We start from the raw sequence: 21,152 nt of genomic DNA, 5'->3' as shown, positions 1-21,152 counted from the left end.
ATATATCTGACTGCTTTAATATTTGCATTAGGAATAATGTTTATTCTGCGAGAGAAAAGTTCATCTGAGCAGTTGACAAATGTTACTTTACCATTTCCTTGATAATGATTGATACTCTAGCCCTCATAAAGGAAGCACTGGAAAAGTCTAGTGAAAATGTTTTTATTAGATATGTGCTGTTGGCTATTTTGAAGTTGAAATGGATGGTCACTGAAATGCCTAGGAGCCTTGAAAATGTTTTTACCGGATGGTTCTAGGATTTGCTTAGGACTAGAACGCTAATAGTTCTGTTTCTGATAATAGTAATTACTCTCTCCTGCTATCTGTATGACCCAATGCTCTGTTCCCTTTGTACTCCTGCTTATACCTTATACATACCCGCTTAACAATATTTAGAATGAGAAATGCCCACCTAGCAATGAATTAGGATATTGATAAATTTATGAAAACTCTAATATGCATATTTTGTGTTTTCCTACTGGATTATGGGAAATGTCTTGAATTAATCTCTTAGCATGAGCTGAAAGCCAGTTTGTACTTGGCAGCCATTTTAGTTAGCTATGTGCTGGCTATTTGCTGTTTCCCTCTCCCAGAGTCTTGCACATGCTCAGAAGTGCCTAGATAGTGCACCTGTTCCTAGCACAGAACTGTCAGGCTGTTCTAACTGATGTCAGCAACTTATTACTCCTCCTACTTGTTGACTGTGCAGTTTCTGTATGACCATCTATGTGTATAACTCTTCTCATGTGTACTTGTACCGCCTTCTTTTCAGCCCCTGTGTGGGTATATAAGACCCCTGTTCTCTGTACTCCTTAGAAATGTCTCCTACAATGATTTGAGAATACTGTATGACACATTATTCCCTCTTCTGAGGTTAAATAAAAAGATGTCTTTTATATTACAGCTTCTGTGCCAATCTCTTCTTTGTTGGTTTAAAAGGACCAGGTGTATCAGTGAAGCCCCTGAGAAGGTTTTGATTTCTGCAACGGGAGGGCTGCACTCAGAGGGGGGGCAATGCAGCCGATAAGTTTACCCCCGCCACCCGAAGCGGCGGCCAAATCTGCAGTTTCGCTTTGGTGCAGCCATTGGCTGCAGCTTCCACGGCACCAGGCCCCACAACAACCACGGGGACCCGATTGAAAGAAGGAGGCCTCACCTCAGGCCGCACGGCCAGACGCCCCACTCCGGATTACTGGGGAGCAGGGGGCGGTCCTGGGCTTAACAGCTCACCTCTCTCTGTCGGTCACCACGTTGGGCCCCCAGGCCGTAGGCGGGTTGGGTCCGTTGCTAGTCTTGAGGGGGGAAGGGGGGGCAACACGGCCAATAAGTCTACCCCACCGCCCGAAGCGGCGGCCGAATCCTCAGTTTTGCTTCGATGCAGCCGCTGATTGCAGCTTCCACGGCACCGGGCCTTGCATCAACCCCGGGGGCTTTGTTGAAGGAAGAAAGCCTCTCCTCGGGCCGTGCGGCCGGACGTCCCACTCTGGATCACTGGGGAGTAGGAGCGGTCCTGGGCTGCACAGCTCCCTTCTCTCCAATGTCAGACGGGCTGCTGGGCCCACTGGTCATCACACTGGGCCCCCAGGCCATAGGCGGGTTGGGTCCGTTGCCGGTCTTGCGATGTCAGTTCAGATTAGGGCTCCGGGGCCTAGGGAGCGGGCACCGCCATTTTGAGGTTTGGCAATGCAGGAAATTCAGTGGCGACAGGACACTGCACATGATTTGCGGTGGCTCTCGCCATGGACGGGTGGCAGGGCGAGGTGCTGGCTGTAGAGTTTAAGGATGGATGGCTGCTGATGCTGGTGGATCTTGGTGAGGATGACGGAGGGGTCGGGAGCACTCTTAGAGTGCGACCGCCATCTTGACGCTCCAAGCCACACCCCGTGGACATGTATTTTAAAGTTTTACATGTCCTGGTAGTGAAGACAATCTCAAGTTGTTTTTTCACTACAGTGGGGCGTACCTTTCCCATCTGATAACATTGGGTTACCTTATTACATTTAATATGTGATGACGTTTGTTTGGAAGCAGGTAGAAAAGTCATGATTGGTGTCTAGAGAAGTGCAACTTAAAACCTGTTTTAATGGTAAAGTCTACCTTCAAGTCACAATTCAGAAAATGCCGCTAGAGAATTGGCATGTTCTCGTCCTAGCCATTTTATGCCTACAGCCTGTTTCCTGGGTTACATGACTAGGTGTAGTTGACAGTTGCATAGCCCTACTTGCACTTCTAAGACACTGCCTCAACTCACGCACAAAAAAGTTCACAATAGCCTCTTGTGCCTGCAGACAGACTGGGACCAGGGCAGGTAGGAGGGAAATTCCAGACACTTCTGTGGGGGGAAAACTCCAGATATATATTTGGCTTCAAAGGTCGCTCCAGGAATAAAAATAGGGCTCTCAGACCCACTTTTCAGATTATTTCTGGACCTGTGTAATACACAGAGGAAGGAATGCTCTGCTGCTGGAAGCACTGTCCTGCTGCAAGAAGGACTGCCCTGCTGCCTGAGGAAGAAAGACTAGACCTGCACCTTGAATCCTGAACTATCAGAGTGAGTCCAAGGGCTAGCTGACTGGCCTCCTGCTCTGAACAATAGGGACATAACAAGCTCCGGAGACCTGCCCTGCATCTGCTCACACTCCACTGGACCTGCCTTTGTCCTGCTCCTGACCTCTGCTGGAGTGAGTACTGATACCCAAAAGGTGCCCCCTAGGTCCTAAACCCTTGGCTGGCATCAGAGTGTACTCCGCCTGGCCCAACTGTTAGTTTCCTAAGAATGGAAGCAGGACCTCGCATCACAGCACCTTGCAGCCCGAGATCGGCAGCCTCGTTGGAACTGATGCAGCGCGAACCAACTTGACACAGGACCTCACATCGAAAACCTCGCAGCTACTCATTGGATCATTGGAACAGACACAGTGTGACACATCTTGAAGCAGGACCTTGCTTTGCAGCCCTTGCAGGTGCTCATGGGCACTGATGCAGCACAACGCAATGCTCCACATCAACAACATATAGTACAATAATTCTCAGTGGGACTAACCTGGTGCCTGTATCCAGCCCACACTCCAATATGGTCGGCCAGAACTTGAGACTTTGCCTCAGTTTGGCACGACCAGATAACCATAGTTTGGCACTTTGCACCTTTAAGGAGCTATACTTACATTAAAGCTTTGAAATTGCATATCTCTGATTCTCCTGATTGGATTTTGTTGTTTTGGTGTCAAATCATGTATTACATTTTATTCTGTTTTTCTAAATTGGTGTAGTGTTTTTACTTTATTGCTGTTTGTGTGCTGCATGAATACTTTACACATTGCTTCTAGGTTAAGTCTGACTGCTTTTGTGCCAATCTACCTGAGGGTTAAACACAGATTAATTTAGTGACTTCTGTGGTTCATCTAGGCAAGGATTGTGGCAGTTGCTTGAAAAGGGCTCATACCCTCCCCTCAACTAAGAACCCAGTGTCTCACAGTGCCCCAGCATCAACAGCCAGTTATGTTGCTGCTGAAGGCTGTGACAAATGTTTTGATGTAGGCACTGACTCAATTTTAAAGATTGTCCAGTGCTAGATTCATTTTAAATATGACACAGCACATGGGGAAGTCCTATATTGAACCTCCAAGGCTTTGCTTATTACTAGACGATGGGCATTGATGTCCAAAAGACTGATGGTTAAGCAGACTCTCTTGTTCCTATTCTTTACAAGGGTTATCCCATTAAAGTGAATAGAAGAGGTGTAGCATTTTGAGTTACTTCAAATCCACAAACCCTATAGGACGGTGTCACAATGGCTGTATTATGCAATCAGTGATGTAATTGATGATGTCATTTGTGATGTCATCAGTGTTGACAGTAATTATGTAATTCAACATGCCTTAAGTGATGTAGTATATGAGTTATAAGCAGCCCCTGGCGAGGGCACAAGTTAGTTAGCTTAGTAAACTATGACTGGTGAATTTCAGTTATTTTATTTTTCAATGTTAGTTTTTATCCTATTTCAACACCTTCCTATTACATCACTTTAACCTTAGTTTTTTTCAGTGAATGTTTAGTTTTTTTAACATTAGCTAGGTTATTTTTACCATACCTAACTATAACATCACTTTTACCTTTCTTTTTTCATGGAATTTCTGGGGTTTTCATAATGTAAGGAAAGATCTTATTACAATTCTTAACTGTAGGAAAATGCCTCTGTTTGCATGACCATCCCCATTTTCATTAGACTGAAGCTGCTGCTTGCTTTACTGTGCACTGAGACTCTGCTGACCAGGCCCCAGTGCATTTTCTCTGACCCCTGAAACATGTTGAAATTGGCTATATCCTGATTGGCATATTTAACATACCAGTAGTCCCCAATATATGGAATTAAGTGTACCCAGGTCCTGTAAGTTAAATGTGGCAAGCGGACAGCAGCATACATTGTGCCACCAGCAATCTGGCTGTACAGGTTTGAACTACAAATTCAACCTGTTAGAATAATCCCTTTTGACAGTGCTAAACCCTCCTTAATGTCCAATAAGGCAGGGTGCATGATATTTAGAAGTAGGACATCGTAAAAATGTAATGTAAAACATATCCCTACAGTGACAAAGCCTTAAAAGCTATTTTCACTGTAACAGAGTTAGCTGTTCCATATGAAAGCACAGGGTGGAATTTTATTAAAATTAAATTAAATTATCTTCGCCTAACAACTAGCTACAAAGTTTACTCTTGGTCTTTTTAAATATTTATTGAAAATTCATTGGTAAAGTTGGATTTGTATTAAAAATTTAACAAAAGGTACCTTTTAAAAGTTACCTATTTCCTGCCTAAAGCCTTTACATCCCATTTGCATGAGCTTCAAACTGTCACTCAGGAGCTGAGTAACTCCTTGATGAGGAGTGGACTTGTTCCAAGACCTGAGTCAAATGCCTTGAGTGCTTGGAGGTGGTCTGGTCCTCTTACTGGGCCGGACCATCTAGGCAGTGCCCAGGAACTTAATTATCTGAAAAGAAGCCTATCCTGTCACCTTCAGATGTAGATAACAACTGGACTTGCCCCTTTTTAGTCCTTACAGCCAGCCAGGCACCAAGCCCATTGGAAGAGGAACTACCTCACTGCCAGTTTTGAGTGACTTCAGAGGAGGCGTTGCTAATTTCCCTGCCCCCACACCAATAGGGTAGGCACAGGAGCTCTGCACGTGAGAATAAAGGTTCTGCCATCTTGGTTTTAGATAGAGTGAGGCCCTGTTGGATTGTTGGCAGTAGGGAACACAAGAGCGGCTGCAAACGTGGATAGGATCACACCAGGGAACATTTTCCCTATTGGTTATAGAGGGGCCAGGAGTCACCACAACCCACCGGCTAGTGCGAGGCATAAATGTGGAACCCCTGTGCACCCTCTTCAGAATATTACTGGGTCTGTAGAAGATCGAAGAAGGACCGTACCAGCTGCTGAGACCTGTGAGGGGACCTGAAAGGCTGGACCTGTTTCCACTTATACCCAGGACTAAAAAGTGGATTTCAAGGATCAGTTGGCTGACCTTTAACCCCTTCAGCGTGGCGCGGATTACCGCGCTGTGCTGAAGGGTTCGTGCGCGGGCGGGGCCGTGACGGAGCCGTTCCGTCATCCACACAGCGCGACCGACGCGCATGACGGAACCGCTCCGTCACACGCATCGAAGGGGTTAAGGCTCAGTTGACTGGAGTCGCCAGGACACCGACAACCTCACTAGAGAGAGTACAAGGCGCCGGTGCCAAGCCTGTGGCTGTACCTGGCGCCGTTGCCGGCGCCGCCTCCGCTGTCGGTGCAGGGAGCCCTACAGGGCTATGCGCTGAACGACGGGGAGGGCCGTGCTCTGAGCCCTGGCTTCAAAGGTCTAAAACGTTTCTATAACTTTGCCATTCTGGCTTCACAAATCCAAAAGTAAAAAATTGAATCCACTTTTATGAGCAAGCCTTTTCTCCAGCCGCCTCTTTTGGAATCACAGTTCCAGAGGCTCTAGAGTCGGTAGCGCAGATCTAAGTGATCTGATCAAAATTCACTTTTTACAGCCCCTGGCATTGGTTGCCTTCTCAGTAGGACTTGGCTGTGGAGGTGAGGATATATCTGTTGCAGGTGTGTGTCAGTGTGCCCGCCTGGTACAGCATCCACCCGGCACAGCATCCATCCGGCACTTAGGCTAGAGCCGTCTTCACTTTCAAGTGGCGGCAAAATGTTAGGAACAGGCAGGTTATATGTTTGTATGTTTTCCAGAGCTGTGGTCACTTAGCCAGCCCACATACAACATGTTGGCAGCAGTGGCCCTTGTCATTTTGGATTTTGACAGTTCTCCTGGCAAGTGTGGCCATGGCTACTGCCAATCGATTGATCAATTTTGTGAAAGCATCATAGTGTGCCATGTGCTGCCTATGCCTGCGTCTTTGCAGATGTTGCTCCTTCTCCATGGCAGCAATCCAATGGTCTTGTCCTTTTTTAAATTGCAGCATTGACCTTGACATGCTTTGCAGATGCTTTTTAACAGTCTTTATCTGTTTGGCTTGCACAAGCTGTACGGTGATGATGGATTTCTCCAGGCCACAAAACAATGGAGAACTGCCTGCCATGCCATTAGAGACATTATCATTGTGGACTGTTGGTTGTTGGACTCTATGGTGTCTGTGTATCCTGTATTTCTACTTTGTGATTGCTCCTCCTCACCTTCCTCAAAATCTGGTAGTGGTGAAACATTTGCTCTCCTAGTAATTGGAGTAGGAGTAATGGGCGTAGGAGTTGCAATTGTGCTGTCATCCATTTCCATGTGTGTCGAAAGCTAGATTTATTGAATGAATATACTTATTGTAAATCATTGGTTAATGAGTTTGTATAATATTGTTGGAAACTATGATTTATGTGTTTGTGACATGGAGATTATGTATAGATGTGTAGTTTAATGATCAACACACAGCACACAACATAACCTAGATACACTACAACTCCCATAATGCATTGTCAAAGTACAGCACACATCTCACTGTAGTTTTGTTAGCTAAGATGTTGTACTTGAGGACATACAAACAATATGTTATCGTAAGAAATTAACAGGACAATTACTTACCTTGGCTGGAGCCTGCAGGATTGGAGTTGTCAATATCTGACACTCCCGCCACACTTTCAGGTTCAAGTGTCCCCTCAATCACTGATTCCATTGGAGTGGGAGAGGGGGGGGGTTTGGAGAGTCCACCACCTGTGCCACGAGCCTCAGCCACCCTGCTGGCCCCTTTTCTTTGGTGAGCGTTTTTAGGTTATACCAGTGTTTCCTAGTCTATAGTATGGTTCTGTTAGTGAAACCAAGAGAGTTGACTTTCTCTAGAATGCTGTTCCATATCTTGGTTTTGTGGGTCTCGGGAACAGGAGATGATGCTTTTCCAAAGACCTGGTACATGTGTGCCACACATTCTCCTGATTAAAGATCCAGCTCCTTCTTTGAAAATTTTACTTTGCACTTCTGGCTGCCAGGGTCCTTGTCCCCATCTTCCTTGGACATGGTGTTCTCCAGAAATTAAGAGTCCACTACTAGTAGTCAGACAAGAGCACTCCTTCATTCCAGCACCTTTCTATGCCTCTGGGTTGTGGCCATATGCTATATTTCTAAACGTTATGGTTTTTGCATCACCATTCTGCATTCAAAAAGCAATTTTTCCTAATTGTGAATTTTTATTTGGAAAGTGCAATTTTGCGATTTCCAAATAGAATGTGTCAACACCCCGAACACCTGCACTTCCGAATCCACACCGACCCCGACACCACCCTCAGAGGAACGCTCGTCTACAGACCCCCCCGGACCCCAGGCCCAGTTCAGCGACTCCAGCGCCGACCTCGCCAGCACCCACGCACTCACCTCCATGGACTACATCCTCCTCGGGGACCTGAACTTCCACCTCGAGAACAACGACGACGTCAACTCCACCACGCTGATCGGCAACCTCGCCAACCTCGGCCTCAGACAACTCGTCACTGCACCCACCCACGCCGCCGGCCACACGCTGGACGCCGTCTTCTCCACAAGCACCCACGTCACCTTCGACTACACCACCGAAACCCACTGGACCGACCACCGCTGCATTCACTTCACCTTCAAAAAACCCACCACGCACCACCGCACCCAACAGCTGCTTCGCCGCGGCTGGAGCAAAGTCACCGAAGACCAGCTGCTCACCACCCTCTCCCAGAACCCACCCACCGACCCCACCAACCCAGACGCCGCAGCCCGCAACCTCAGACAGTGGATCGACGACTGTGCCAACACCCTCGCCCCACTGAAGAAATCCTCCAACAGCCACGCCAGCAAGAGAGCCACCTGGTTCACCAACGAGCTCCTGGCCTCCAAGCGCGCATGCCGGAAACTGGAGAAGAAATGGCTCCACGAACGTACACCGGACAACCACGCAGCCCACAAAGACGCCACCCGCAGACACCACCACCTCATTAGATCAGCCAAGAGGTCCTCCTTCAAAGACCGCCTGGATAACAACGCACACGACAGCAAAGAGCTCTTCCGCATCTTTAAAGAACTCTCCAACCCCGGCGCCAACACCAATGACATCCCGCCCTCACAGGAACTGTGCGACTCACTGGCCATCTTCTTCCACCGCAAGATCGCTGACATCCACGACAGTTTCAACACCACGACCGACCCGACCCGACCACGCCAGACTCCACCCCTCCTCCGAACACCAACAAAGGCAACCGCCTTACCTCCTGCTCCAACGTCAGCGACGACGAGACACGCAAGGTCATGAACTCCATCCACTCAGGATCTCCGACAGACCCGTGCCCACACCACATATTCAACAAGGCAGACGCAGCCATCGCCCCCCAACTACGGAAGGTCATCAACATCCCCTTCGAAACAGCGACATTCCCAGATAGCTGGAAGCATGCCAAAATCAACTCCCTCCTCAAGAAGCCCAAGGCGGACCCCAAGGACCTCAAGAACTTCCGGCCCATCTCCCTGCTCCCGTTCCCGGTGAAGGTCATCGAGAAAATCGTCAACATGCAACTGACCTGCCACCTCGAAGACAACAACATCCTGGTCCGTCCCAATCCGGATTCAGACGAAACCACAGCACCGAGACTGCCCTCATCGCCGCCACAGACGACATCAGGCGCCAATTAGACAACGGCGAAACATCAGCCCTCATCCTTCTGGACCTCTCGGCCGCCTTCGATACGGTCTCCCATCGCACTCTAAAAACACGCCTCCAAGAAGCCGGTATCCAAGAGAAGGCCCTCGACTGGACAACATCCTTCCTCTCCGGCAGATCCCAGAGCGTCCGCCTCCCACCCTTTCGATCCGAAGCCACTGACATCATCTGCGGGGTCCCCCAGGGCTCCTCCCTCAGCCCAACGCTGTTCAACATCTACATGGCCCCCCTCGCACAAGTGGCCCACCACCACAACCTCAACATCATCTCCTACTCCGACGACACTCAGCTCATCCTCTCCCTCACCAAGGACCCACGCACCACCAAAACCAACATCCACGACGGAATAAAGGCCATCGCCGACTGGATGAGGAGCAGCCGGCTGAAACTGAACTTGGACAAGACGGAGGTCCTCATCCTCGGACCCAACCCCTCAGCCTGGGACGACTCCTTGTGGCCGACCACTCTGGGACAGCACCGTCACCCATCGACCACGCATGCAATCTAGGATTCATCCTCGACTCCTCCCTCTCCATGTCCAAACAGGTCAACGCCGTCTCCTCCTCCTGCTACAACACCCTCCGCACGCTTCGCAAGATCTTCAAGGGGATCCCGACCGAAACAAGAAGAACGGTGACACAGGCCCTCGTCAGCAGCAGGCTGGACTACGGCAACGCACACTACGCCGGAATCCCAACCAATACCTACGACGACTACAGCGCATCCAAAATGCCTCCGCCCGACTGATCGTCAACGTCCCCCGCCGCAGCCACATCACCCCCCACCTGACTGACCTACACTGGCTCCCCGTCGACAAGAGGATCACCTTCAAACTCCTCACCCACGCACACAAAGCACTCCACGACACCTGAACAGCAGACTCAGCTTCCACACCCCCACCCGCCAGCTCCGCTCCGCCAGCCTCGCCCTCGCCGACGTCCCCGCATCCAACAAACAACCTCCGGCGGCAGATTCTTCTCCTACCTCGCCGCCAAGACCTGGAACACCCTACCTACCCACCTACGGCAGACCGAAGACCTACTCGCCTTCAGAAGACTCCTCAAGACCTGGGTCTTCGAGCAGTAGCGAAACTCCTCCCCCCCCCCCCCCCCCCCCTCTCTCAGCGCCTTGAGACCCTCACGGGTGAGTAGCGCGCTTCACAAATACTATGATTGATTGATTGATTGATTGATATTTGGAATGCAAATTTGTAAAAAATCGCTAGTAGTGGAAAACATGTAGCCTAAATTTCGAAAGTATTCAGTCAACCTCTTTAAGTGTACATCATCTGCCTGGGCAATGGACTTGAGACTTTTATTTGATCCTCACTCCTATTAATTACCAGCATTCTGATGCTTGACTGCTCCTTACAAACACAACTCAGAGACATCATATTTGCATTTCAATGTCTTTCACGCATTCATTCTGTGCGGGCTTTTAAGGCTTATACTCACAGTCAATATACGACGAATAAGACGTATTTTCTTAACAATAAATACACATTTCAGTAAAAAAGCACAATTGGGGACTCCAAATCAGCACACAGTCTTTGGTGGGTGGCACCTTGGCAATAAAAAATTAAAATAAAAGGAACATATTTCTTTTTGAGATGTAATCTGCAAGAATATCTGCTTACAAATTGTAAAAAATAAATCCCTTACAGTTACTTCTGAAACATTTGGAAAAAATTGGAAACTTGTTTTAGAAAAAAGATGCTCGTCAAGTCTCTTTTCTTGCTCTGTTTTTAACAGCACTACTTTTGGAATACTTTTGATCATTCGGAGGCCCTCAATCTATGTAGGATGCCATCTTGCTTCAAAATCTCTTTGAGGCCATTACCTGAAAGCTTTTTTAGTACTCGGTGAATGAGACACCCATTGTGGAGACAGCTCTAGTTATTGCCAGGACTCGTGTAAAAAACAAAAAGATTCATAGAGAGGGTCTTTGAGTCAACCTCTTTCAGCGATAAGTCTGTTCGCTTCAGCTATTGCCTTGTTGGACGTGCCTTTCACATTTTGGTTTAAACCATACCACACAGTCATTCTGGGTAGGAACTGTCAGTCACGGCATAAGGCATTTTTAATTTATACAGCACAGACTGGCTAAAGTGTCACTCCCTGGAACCGTAGCTGTTGAGAGGGGGGCTAGATGAGCACTCAAGAGACGAAGGCCACCGACACTAAACTCCAATCAGAAGACGCCCCAATACGCCATTGAGGCACTGCAGGGGAGCTGGCAGGCAGAGGCCGAGGGCATCACTCAGAACTGGAAACCTAGATTGCTTGTCATTGAAACATTCGAGCTGGAAGACCCCATTGAAGAGAGAGGGCAATCCCATCATAGAGGATGGCAGCGAAATAAACGTGATGATGTGGCCACTAGTGAATGGAGTGCACCTAAGGGGTTCTCCAGCCAGGTCATTTGTGTGTCTCGCCAGCCCCATATTATCCAACAAATCATTAAAAAAAATACATATATCATATATATAGAGAAGCTAGAGGTCAGCCGACTTCATTCATTCGTTTGTTGAACTGTCATTCACATTTTTCTTGTCCTCGCCACACAATACAGCATTAGGCAATGGGGGGGCCAACTTCAGACACTTGCTGTCTTGCACTGTGATTCATGGAATTTTACATAATCACAGCAGCACATCCACATACCAACACGTTCACTTCAGTGACAAGGGTGGTATACCTATACTTTACTTTGCCAATTATTTTTTCTTTCCATTCTTCATCTTTTTTCAATTTTTAATTATCATTGTGTGTCTACCATGTGTCTTCAGATTACAGTAACTCGAAGCCAAAAGTACCTTCTCTTTGCACCAATAAGAATCATATTTCCTGTGGTGTGCATTAAACCTAAAAAGGATAAAGGGGCATATGCATCAAAGAATGGTTTTGCGATTCTCAAATAGCGATTTTTAGAGAATCGCTATTTGAGAATAGCAAAACGAGATGTAATAAAAAATGAGCAAATATTTTGCAATACCTTAGCATTCCTTAATGGCGACTCGCAAATTGCAAGTCGCATTAAAGGAATGGCTTCCCATTCATTTCTATGGGCCAAGAGGCCCTTAGGAATGAATGGGAATTGCATGTGCAATTTGCGAGTACCCAATAGGTACTCACAAATTGCGCATGCAATTTCAAGGGTGCAAGGGTTCCAAAAGGACACCGTGTTGCACCCCTGAAATGTGCATGTGTGCACATGTGGTTCACATACATGCCCTAAGGGCATGCATGTGCGCCACATGGCACTTTGAAAAATGCAAAAAAGTGCATTGTTCAAAGAAATCGCAAATTACCACCAACCTGAAGTTGGTGGTAATTTGCGATTTCTTAAGTCAAAATCGCATGACTTGGGTGCTTCCTACATTGCATTTAAGGAATCGCAATTTGCGAATCCTTAAATGCATTCGCAAAATAGAGAATTGCAAATTTTGCGATTCCCTATTTTGCGAGGGCCTTTTGGGATGATACATCCCAAAAGGCTTTTTCCCGTTCGCAAATGGGCCGATTCTGAGAATCGGCCAGTTTGCGAACGGGAAAAGGGCTTGAAACATATGCCCCTATATACCTTATCTAAGTACACCTGCTTTCTAGGAAGATTTGTACTGTTATATTGCAATTATATGAAACCCTTCATTTTTTAGGTTTAACTTTGTTTTTATTGACAATCTGCAGCAGAGAAACAACATCCACTTATGATAGCTATTTCAGGTCCCACTTCTACCCACCGCCCCAAAAAGAACATGCGTTCAACCAATATTTTCCGCTGTGTGGGTACAGTCCAACATGCCCCCTCTGAGCCCTGTGAGGCACCTTTTAGGGTAATCATATGCTATAGTGTAGTTAGATAACTGCAATACACATCGACGTCAAAAAGGTATGTAGACCCTTCACATCCCCGTCCCTTCCCTCTCCCGAACTGGTGTGCTTAGGGCCCCTCTCAGCCTTAAACCGGGATGAAGGGCGACGTCCAGAGCTCAAATCAGGATTCCGTGGTCCCTTCATCTCGAGCCGTGAGCCGAAGGTGGCAAAGGCATGTGATTTTGTTGAATTCAGTAGTCAGAGGAGACACTATTGTTTGCCAAACGTCTCTGAAGCTCTCCGTGGAGTTAGTAAGAGAAGCCCGTATCCGCTCCATCCCCAATATGTGCCATAGCCTATGCAGCCACCCCATGTATGCCGGTGTTGTCCCGTCCCCCAGTGCGATAAGATGTTTGAAGTGCTTCCACCAGGGCTAGTCTCATCTGTCCCCCCTTTCGGTACTTTAGGGGATAAGTGAGTGAATTGGGCAGTCCCAGCACAACATAGGCCGGGAATCTCGGGATTTATGTCTCAAATTGTCGATCCACATCATCTAGTATCTTAGACCAGTATACTGTCAGTTCCCTACACTCCCATAGCAAATGCACTAACGTGCCGTCTTCCCCACAGCCCCTCCAACAAGACTACGATCCGGGTTCCCCTTATTAAGTCGCACCGGCGTCAAGTACCAGTACGTGGCAATCTTGACCGCTGTTTCCCTACTGGCGGTGTTACGCGCTGTGTGATGCGCTCGGTTATATATATCCCCCCCACTCCTCTGTGAGATCTCGTCCCAGCTCCCTCACCCAGCGTTTCTGGGTGACAGTGTGCTGCGTAAGGATTGGCAGCAGCACATCATATAATTCAGAGATAATTTTCTTATCGGTGTTCTTCGTCACCAACCATTTCTCAAATGTTGTCAATTTCGTATGGACTTTCGGCCGTATCTCTGAGTGAAGGAGCCAGTGTCGAATCTGAAAGTAGTGAAACCGTTCCGTTTCAGGAAAGGCGTATTCTTGTCAGAGCTGGGAGAATGAAGGGATCCCCTCTACGTCAAATAAGTGCCCTGCCTCTTTGCATTACGACGCCCGCCACTCCAAGAACGCCCTCTCGTCAAACACCGGTGTAAACGCCCGATTGTCAAATAAAGGCGTCATGGGGAAAGGAAAGGATGTCAAGCCCTTTCTAGTGGCCACCCCATCTCAGACCCGTAGTGTTGTGCCTGTTATGGGGAATCCAGAAGATTTGGTGGTCTATCCGGTCTCTTCAGGAAAGGGACCTTCCACAAGGAGAGTTTCGCTAGCACCCTGTCTTGGAATAACCATCTCTTTTCTGATTCCGGCCTATTCCACTCCACCAAGTACCTCAGCTGCGCCGCCCTGGAGTACTCCATCATGCTCGGAATCCCCAGACCGCCTTCATCTAGCCACCGGTAGCTCAATTCCCTCCGCATGAGGGACCGTGCCCCAGCCCAAACGAACTTCTGTATTGCCTGCTGCAGCTTGTGAATTATCCCCAGTGAGGGCCATATCGGAATCGTCTGGAAGAGATATAGCGCTTTAGGGGGTATAGACATTTTAATCGCTGCTATCCGCCCCAGCAGTGACAGCTGATGATGCTTCCAATTCTGTAACTCCCTGTTGACTTGATCGATCAATTTAGAATAGTTCAAAGTGATCGTGCACAAAATATGGACGGGGCCAGTTCAGTCCCCAGATATGGGATGGACTTCCTGACCTGTATCCCTGCATAGGAGTCTCTGCCCGTTCCCGTACCCTCCCCTCGCTGGCCCAGTCGGAGAATCACTGACTTCCCAATATTTACCCGGAACCCAGACACCTGGCCGAAAGATTCTAGCTCCTGCAGAAACGCCGGAACCGAGCGGTCCGGATCCTCCAGGGCTGCGATGATGTCATCTGTGTAGAAGCTTACTGTATGTCTCTCCCCGCCAAAGGGTATGCCAGTGAAGTCAGGACTGTCCCGTATCGTTTGCGCCAGCAGTTCAACGTATAGGGCAAAGAGCAGAGGCGACAACGGGAATCCCTGCTGCGTCCATCATTGAATCTCGAAAGAGTTAGAGGATAGCCCGTTTACCCTGATTGTCGCTGGGGGCGTGCTATAGCAACTCATCTCTCAAGCCCTGAATCGATCTCCCAAACCAAAATGAACCAATGTCTTATCTAAAAAGTCCCAGTCCACTCGGTCAAACGCCTTCTCGGCGTCTACCGCCAGTAAAAGGCTGTCCATATTCGTGCGGTGGGCTTTGTTGATCAGATGGAGAATTTGTTCGCTGTTATCACTACTCTACTGGTTTTTAATAAATCCAGATTGGTCTGGTTGAATAATTCCCAGCATCACGTGGCCCAGTCTCGTCTCTAGAACACTGGTAAACAGCTTCAGATCGACATTGAGGAGGGACACCGGGCGATAGGAACCACACAGGGTTTTGTCCTTCCCCGACTTGGGGAGTACCACTATATGGTCGAGAGGGATCGTCCCTGGTCCTGTAAATGAGTTAAAGAGCCTCGTCAGGAGCCTCGTCAGGAGTGGGGTGAGGATATGACAAAAAGATTTGTAGAACCCTGCCGAGAAGCCATCTGGTCCCAGCAATTTCAGGGGCTTGAGGCGTGCTATCGCCCCAATGACCTCCTCTTCGAATCGGTGACTCGAGCATCTCCGTCCGCCCTTGAGCTAGCACTGTCGTGTTCGCGCCCTGAAGGTATGCTGGAATTTGGGAGCTTGGGTGGGCTTCTCTCTGGTACAAGTCCAAATAGAATTCCTTGAAGACCCTTGCAATCTCCTCGTCCCCTTCGACCAGCCTTCCCTCTGTGTTCCTAATAGATTGGACCTTCGTCTGCTGGGTACGGGCCCTAAGCTTGCTAGCTAGCATGCGCCCTGTCTTGTCCCCCCCATATAGTAGTATAGAGTCAGAGTGCTGCATATTCAGCTCTATCAATGTCGAGCCGCGCTAGTTGAGCTGGTGCCACCTTTAACTGCCGCCAGACTCTGGGCGCTCCGGTCCTGCTGTGTACCCTTTCCAGTTCCAGTACTTGTGCCGTGAGGTGATCCCTCTTTTCCTTACGGTCTCAGTTCCCAGCCGCAGAAATGGCAATCAGTTCCCTGTGCACGACCGCTTTGAGAGCCCCCCATAGTGTGGCCACGGCAATGTCAGGGGAGTCATTCAGCTCTAAGTAGTCTGTAATGCATTTGTGTATCTGTTTCGTCGCTGTTTCTCTATGAAGCATGGTATCCCGAAGTCGGCAACCCTGCGCCTGTCTGCGCATCTGTGGCCCCCGGACAGTCACCGCGTCATGGTCCGAGAGAGCTGTCGGAGTGATGTTCACGTCTCCCACTAAGTCACTCAGTTCGGTCGTGCCGAGGAAATGGTCGAGCCGGGCAAAAGTACTGTGTGCGTGTGAATAGAAAGAAAATTGAGGTGTGTGGGTGAGCCACCCGCCAGATATCTACCAGTCCCCGTGACTGAAGCCATCCCTTCCCTTCCCTGGACAAAACACCCCCTTGACTATAGCGCTGGCCCGATCTTTCCAGGGTGTCATCCATGACTAAGTTGAGATTCCCTCCCACCAGCAACCACAGCTCCTGCGTACACATGACCTCGGATAAGGCTGCCTCAAAAATGGCTCCTGCCCTGAGTTGGGTGCATACAACGACCCCACCACCAGGGAGAATCCCCGCAAGCATAGCCTGTATGCTAAGAGGCGACCTTTGATTTCTGCTATTTTGTCCCCCACCGTCCCCGCAAATCGCTTTGCGATCAATATGGCTACTCCCGCTTTTTATCGGAGGTGGAAGAGAAAAATTGTTGAGGAAATGCCCTAGAGCGCATCCGGTGCCAATCTTTGGCGAGGAGATGGGTCTCCTGGAGGAGACACACATCAGCTTGTAGGTTCTCCAGATAGGACAGGATGGATCTCCTCTTGATAGGGTTGTTGAGGCCTTTCACATTGAGGGTAACTACGTTCGGTGTGGTGTGTGACATTTAGTAGGATCGGAACGTGATCACTGTGTCCCTAGGTTTATCCTCCTGCTTCCCTGCCATAGACTCTCCGCCCCCCTGCCTCTAAATTTCCAGGCTCGATCCCTTCCAACGTAGGCCCATTTTGCAGCACACCAGTTTCCGCCCTCCCCCACCCTAACCTGAAATCCCCAAAATTGTCCAATGCCCACCAGGCATACGCGCGTGCCCCTGGAAAAGAAAAGTGTAAGGAGATATTGTGGCCCATAAGCCCCCTTCTTCCCAGCCGCCCCCCAGTAGCCCTGGTGTGTGATCGGGTGTTTCGCCCTGGCTTCCCGTAAGATGCGTTCCTTGAGCGGATAGTCTGGTAGGAATGCCAAGATGTCTGGTGGGGGTACAGGAGCCCTTCTTCTCAGCCCCACTCTATGCACCCTGTCTAGGCTTCTCATCCGTCGCAGCCGAAGGCGTCTGCCCTCGGGTCCCGCCCTCCGGCCTACCTCTGTGAGGCACACCGGTCGCCCCCTCCAGTTCCAGGCCAGGGCGCTTCACAAGCCACCACACCGGCTTTTGTAGGCCACCCAGATGCCTCAGCGGGCCCCGTTTCCCTTTGCATCCACCTCCGCCGTTTCCTCTCTGGGCTCGTATCTGGGCCCCGTGTTGAGCCCCCCTCTGCCGACGGCGCAGGGGCTCCAGCCGAGTCCTCGGGGTTATCGCCAGCCAACGTGCCCAGTGCCCCCTCTTACCAGCCTTAGTGCTCCCGGCCAGAGCCGACCGGCATGTTCCCCCTCTTGCCTCGCAGCCGCTCGGGACTCAGCTTCCCCCCATTCCGCAATCCACCCTCCAACTCCGAGTTGCTGGATGTCGGCGGCACTGGTGGGCAAGATGCGTGCTCCCTCCTCGATGCCGATCTGGTAGAGGGAACTACGCGCTGTTTTGGCCGGATTGGGCGCCCAGGATCAGGGAGACGATGTGGAACACGTCTTACTCGCTCACCATCTTGGTCACGCCCCATCAGCCCTTTATTGTTTTATGTCAAATATTTGTTACTAGCACATGACAACCACTTTGAGGCGGTGGCATGTTTTAGTTTTTTTCTCCTTTTTTATTTTCATGTTATATGGTTGCAAAAAACAATTCCAACAGATTGCCAATGCCAGGCCTATCGGATTTGCCAAATACTTTTTATGATAGCGGGACAGTTGAGTCAAATTGTTTCCCTATGAGCTGCATACAGCATCTGGCAGAAGGAGCGCTGGGCCTTACAAAGTGATCTCTTAGTCAATTCATCAAAGATTTTTCCCCATTGGTTCCATGGACCTTTATTAGCTGACGTGAAGCATTGAAAGAGAGAAGACATCAACAATACATTTCTAACTTGTGAACCCAATGTGACCCCCCCACTAAGGACCAGGAATCACTGAATGTAGTTAAAGTTTTTCAATTGGATTGCCAATCAATCCAGTATATATGCAAGTCAAAAATAAGTTCAATATGTACATCAATACAATAGGTAAGCTGAAATATCTCAGTAAGTTAAGGTGTAACAGAGTGAGATACAGAATTGTAATAGCCACACCAATATAGAAACAAATTAAAGCAAACAGGTTTTTCAATAAATAAACTTCCCTTCTCTCTTCTGCCTACAAGTCAGATATAGGGTCATCTATCTAGGGTCTTTATTGTGGGAGCACAGAAAGTGTCCACATGATCAGGTGTCCGGAAAGAAGCATTTAGCATAAAGCTTTACACTTACAAGGAAATGGCAAGCAGAGAAGTATGTACCTCTTGAAGTCTAAAGGGAAACTCTGGTCTCTAACTGTGATAATAACAATTTAAAAGTAACAGGGGATTCAGAAAGTCCTTATCTCCTTTCACACCCTCGGGACCAATTAAACCATTGCTTGAGTGCATCTGCAACATCGCTCCGAATTACCAAACGCATCGAACTGAGACTGCGGTTCTCAACCTTGAACATCTTCCCATCCTTGCAAGTGATGAACAGAAGGACTCTTTCAATCATTGTTTCTCCACATTCACTGCCAAGTCTCCCTCCAGGCGTCTATATCAGCAATCTAATACAGACAATAAGCCTTTCTCTAAATAACAAAATAATAAACCTGCAAGCAAAGGAAAACAAGCAGGCAAAGCAAAATGCATTTCAACTGAGGCCTGTAGTCAGGCTAACGTTAGATAAGCATTTAATGTGCACTTTAAATACATGGTTATACATGTACACATGTAACTTGAAAAATAAATGTATAACCTGAGTAAAAGAGTACATGTTTACATAGGCAAATATAAATTGAAGTGTATGTGTGAAACGTGAATAAAAATACATTATTACATATTTAAACAGAATATTAGCACACATGTCTATAAATCTCTAGTCTTTACAGTGAATACATTTCATTATTACGTTTCAATGCTTCACACACGTTATTGAAGTTAAGGCACACAGTGAATATAAGGTCAAATGCACATAAATATATTTGCATTTCTGTGATGTTTAAGGGTGGAGTCTAAATTGTGCTGCTCTATGGCCACAAGCCTACTGAAGGTCAGGCCCTGTCCCATCAAGTCACAAACTTAGCCCCTGACTCCTGGGAATACATTGCTCAGCACAAAATAAAACTAGACCACTCATCAATGATATAGGTGAGCAGCAATCACCTTATGTTAGATGGCTACCATGCAAACGTGATGAGGGGATATCTGTTACAATCCAATGAGGTTCTCCTGCTCAGCCGTTTATTATTTTTCCCTCTGTGCCCACTGAGCCATGCAGTTTCTCCCATCAGTGACATGGAAAATCATAATTGCTCCTTCCTCTTGGTTATTGAGTGGCAGTACTTGATCCCCAATGCTTAACTTTCCCCCTAATCACTGCCTTCTCTGAACATCCCCATGCATGATGGTTACCTGTAAGATTTTCTGCAGAACTGAATGTGTAACTGGTATCAGCATTTTAGGGATTAGTGTTGGTAGAGACTGCTGAGGCTGATCCCTAAGTGAGCGCCTTGCAGGGGGTTGGTTGATATATGGGGTATGCCAGTGGTGTGTACAGACATTGTGCCTCCTACTAGGGTTGGTGAGGAGTTGGACCAAAGACATCTCAGCCCATCCAAGTCGAATGTGGTTCATCTTTTGAAGATAATGCTCACAGCTTTCAAAATACAAGTGCTTATGAAACATCAAGTTGTGATGCTTGTTGATGTCAGTATCCCAATGCCCTCAGTGTTATAAAAATACAGTTCACACACATTCCAGATTTGTGGATGGATTGAGACCTGAGCTTAGGTCCATGATTCAGCAGCATTTGATCTGTTGGCAGACTAAGCCCACTGATGAGATCCTGCATAATGCAAAATATCGTAGTGATGAACTGGAAATGAAGCAAAACAAGTTGAAAGAGAAGTTGAGGATTGCACAAATGAAGGTAGCACAGAGAGGTCAGAATCAACCATTAATTTATAATCCAGGTCCTGTGCAGGGAGAATATGCCCCTATGATGCAAGCTGTTAATGATTTTCAGCAGCAAGGGTTTCCATCGCAGGGTAGAGGATGAGGTGTGCCGATTGATCTGAGAACAGGTGTTGATGTTCTGACTTTGAAGAAAGCTAACCTGTGCCAATTCTATGGTAGGTTTGGAAATTGGGAGCGCGATTGTCGATTTAATACTGGAAACATGGTAAATTGCAAACAGGTTCAGAATGGTGGATTTGTGCAGCCTGAGGGAAATGGCATGGTTCAACCACAGCATGTACAGAGGCAAAGAGTTAAAAATTCCAACATACCCCAAGCCCAAGCGATGCAAGTTCCACAAGCCCGAGCCACAGCAAAAAACAACTGTCCAGAGATACAACATGAATCAGGTCCCCAATGCAAACACTAATCCCTTTGTGAATCAGAACATTTCCCAACAATATTCTATGCTTCAAACTGATGATTTTAACTCCGACCTGTCACAATGATGGGTCTGAGATGGGAGGAGGATTGCGTACTTGGCACAACCTTAGAGTTAAACCACTGTGGTCCATACGTACATGACAAGTTAAATGGAATCCTGTCTCATTCATTTTCGACACAGGTGCTATATGCTCTACTGTGTGAACAGCAGATGTTCCCAACCTACCCATCTCAGGAGAAAGAATCCAAGTTGAAAGAGTTGCAAATAAACAAATGACTAGCTTAGGG

This window comes from Triturus cristatus, chromosome 1_2 (genome assembly GCF_964204655.1).
Source record: "Triturus cristatus chromosome 1_2, aTriCri1.1, whole genome shotgun sequence".
Classification (NCBI taxonomy): domain Eukaryota; kingdom Metazoa; phylum Chordata; class Amphibia; order Caudata; family Salamandridae; genus Triturus; species Triturus cristatus.
Note: the sequence above shows the minus strand (reverse complement) of the source record.